This window comes from Embiotoca jacksoni, unplaced genomic scaffold, assembly GCF_022577435.1.
Source record: "Embiotoca jacksoni isolate LCO1_2020_lvr unplaced genomic scaffold, fEmbJac1.0.p SCAF_16, whole genome shotgun sequence".
Classification (NCBI taxonomy): Eukaryota; Metazoa; Chordata; class Actinopteri; family Embiotocidae; genus Embiotoca; species Embiotoca jacksoni.
Genome location: NW_027185296.1, coordinates 12,620,835 through 12,624,584, shown reverse-complemented (window position 1 = coordinate 12,624,584; position 3,750 = coordinate 12,620,835).

Below are 3,750 nucleotides of genomic sequence, written 5' to 3'. Positions count from 1 at the left end.
CAGGTTTTGGAGCAACATATGCTGCCATCCAGACAACATCTCTTTCAGGGAAGGTCTTGTTTATTTCAGCAGAACAACGTCCAACCACATTCTGCACGTATTTAAACTGCATGAATCTCCAGAAGAGTTCGGGTGTTAAACTGACCTCCTCCAGTCCAGACATGTCATCAATTTAAAACACTTTTAAAACTTATTTTTGGACACATTATAAGAGCATGGCTCCGTAGTTATTATTTACATTTTACACACCGACTTTTTTGGAAACAGGGTTGTACTTTTCTTCTCTAATTTTTCTTGGACATTTCTATATTATGATGGTGTTTTTTCTTGTCTGTGAGGTGTATTTAGACCATGTTACATGGTTTAATGTCATGTGTAATATTGTAGAAGTTTGTTATGTTTTAATGGAAAGTCTTAATCTGAAAAGTACTCAGTAATTGCAGCTATCTGATAAATAGAGCAGAAAGTACATGTCTTTCTAAGATGTAGTGAAGGTCAAGAGGAAAGAACTTTGGCAGAAAAAGAACATACTCAGGTGCCTGTATAAATGTCATGTAAGCGCAGTAATGTAATGTACTGTAGTAGTTCCTGTCACAAGTTTATCTTTCAAGGTTTCAATGAGCATTATCCATCCATCCATCCATTATCTATACCCGCAGAGCCTATCCCAGCTCACTTAGGATGAAGGCAGGGTTAACCTGGACAGGTCACCAGTCCATCACAGGGCCACAGAGAGACAGACGGAAACAAAGACCATTCACGCTCTTATTCACACCGAAGGGCAATTTGTAGAACCACCAGATAACCTGAAGTGCATGTTTCTGGATGGTGGGAATAAGCCGGAGTACCGAGAGAACCCACGCAGGCACACGGAGAACATGCAAACTCCACACAGAAAGGCTCAGGCCCGGATTCAAACCCCGAACCTTTTTGCTGTGAGGCGACCATGCTAACCACTGTGCCGCCCTCAACAAGCATTATATACAGTGGGTACGGAAAGTATTCAGACCCCTTTAAATTTTTCACTCTTTGTTTCATTGTAGCCATTTGCTAAAATCAAAAAAGTTCATTTTATTTCTCATTAATGTACACTCAGCACCCCATCTTGACAGAAAAAAACAGAAATGTAGAAATTTGTGCAAATTTATTAAAAAAGAAAAACTGAAATATCACATGGTCATAAGTATTCAGACCCTTTGCTGTGACACTCATATTTAACTCACATGCTGTCCATTTCTTCTGATCCTCCTTGAGATGGTTCTACTCCTTCATTGGAGTCCAGCTGTGTTTAATTAAACTGATTGGACTTGATTAGGAAAGGCACACACCTGTCTATATAAGACCTTACAGCTCACAGTGCATGTCAGAGCAAATGAGAATCATGAGGTCGAAGGAACTGTCCAAGGAGCTCAGAGACAGAATTGTGGCAAGGCACAGATCTGGCCAAGGTTACAAAATAATTTCTGCAGCACTCAAGGTTCCTAAGAGCACAGTGGCCTCCATAATCCTTAAATGGAAGAAGTTTGGGACGACCAGAACTCTTCCTAGACCTGGCCGTCCAGCCAAACTGAGCAATCGTGGGAGAAGAACCTTGGTGAGAGAGGTAAAGAAGAACCCAAAGATCACTGTGGCTGAGCTCCAGAGATGCAGTAGGGAGATGGGAGAAAGTTCCACAAAGTCAACTATCACTGCAGCCCTCCACCAGTCGGGGCTTTATGGCAGAGTGGCCCAACGGAAGCCTCTCCTCAGTGCAAGACATATGAAAGCCCGCATAGAGTTTGCCAAAAAACACATGAAGGACTCCCAGACTATGAGAAATAAGATTCTCTGGTCTGATGAGACCAAGATTGAACTTTTTGGCGTTAATTCTAAGCGGTATGTGTGGAGAAAACCAGGTACTGCTCATCACCTGCCCAATACAATCCCAACAGTGAAACATGGTGGTGGCAGCATCATGCTATGGGGGTGTTTTTCAGCTGCAGGGACAGGACGACTGGTTGCAATTGAAGGAAAGATGAATGCGGCCGAGTACAGAGATATCCTGGAAGAAAACCTCTTCCAGAGTGTTCTGGACCTCAGACTGGGCCGAAGGTTCACCTTCAAACAAGACAATGACCCTAAGCACACAGCTAAAATAACAAAGGAGTGGCTTCGGAACAACTCTGTGACCATTCTTGACTGGCCCAGCCAGAGCCCTGACCTAAACCCAATTGAGCATCTCTGGAGAGACCTGAAAATGGCTGTCCACCACCATTCACCATCCAACCTGACGGAACTGGAGAGGATCTGCAAGGAAGAATGGCAGAGGATCCCCAAATCCAGGTGTGAAAAGCTTGTTGCATCATTCCCAAGAAGACTCATGGCTGTACTAGCTCAAAAGGGTGCTTCTACTCAATACTGAGCAAAGGGTCTGAATACTTATGACCATGTGATATTTCAGTTTTTCTTTTTTAATAAATTTGCACAAATTTCTACATTTCTGTTTTTTTCTGTCAAGATGGGGTGCTGAGTGTACATTAATGAGAAATAAAATGAACTTTTTTGATTTTAGCAAATGGCTGCAATGAAACAAAGAGTGAAAAATTTAAAGGGGTCTGAATACTTTCTGTACCCACTGTATGTTCTATTTTTCTGTACCTTTAATGGTTTATCAACCTCTCTGCAGGGGCCAAGGTTCACAGTCTCTGATTACTAGGCGTCCTTTTTTTGTGCTCAGATTTATTGATGTGCTCTTTATTACAATGGTTTTAAAAGGCTACTTATTGGGTTGAATACCATAGTTCACTTCTTCAAACCGTCCCCCATAGAAAACTGCTCACATGTGGACACCCACTCAAGCCTGCAGGCTGAAAGAGGCAAGGGACTGGGGGAGGCAGCGCCAAGAAGAGGTTTTAATCACATTCGCAAGGCATCAGAGATGGAGAGGCTGTGTGTGAGTGGGTGCCTGCAGTGCAACGCGACACATTGTTAGCATTTCTATCACAAACGCACCCTGTCTCATTAGACAAAACACATTGATTTACGGCAAATCTATATCAGACACGTATGGCAGCTCCTCTTTACAGCCGTATGTACTGTGCTTTCTCCTGCAGGAAGCATAGCCTCCACTGTTGTTTCTGTGTGAAATCTAATATCAGTTTTCAACATCAATTTCCTCTTTTCTTCAGCAGGTGATGGGTGAGGGTGGGGTGAGAGGGGAAATAATGAATCAGTGGCTGCTTGAATCCATTTCCACTCTATAATGAATAAGACAGCCTGAAAATTAAAAGCACCCGCTTGACTGCGGAGGGCAAACCCATCATGGTGAATAACACTGTGTAAACCAGGCTCCATGTAGCTGAGTGATAAATAATTCCCTCCCTCCACAGAGTGGTGACAGCATCTTTGATCCAAACAGAAGAGTATAGCTGCTTGTGGAGATATGGATCCAGTGTGACTGTATCAGGAGCCACAAAAAGTCTTTAAAAGGAAAGAGTCATGTAGAAATCAAAACATATAAACATCCGTCTTTCAGTAAATTACCAAAAACATTGATCTTATTTGTGTCTGTCCTCTTTGGTGGCCACATGAATTACAAAGGGAGAAAAGGAGGTAGTCGGTAATGTGCAGGGATTACGTGAGAGGGGATGCATTATGGGTAAACACAACATTTGACTTTAACACAGGAGACGACTCTTTGTTTCCTTTCTCCAGCCAACAGTCATCGCTGACATCTTTTAACCACAACCTTACCCATGTGACTATTACAGT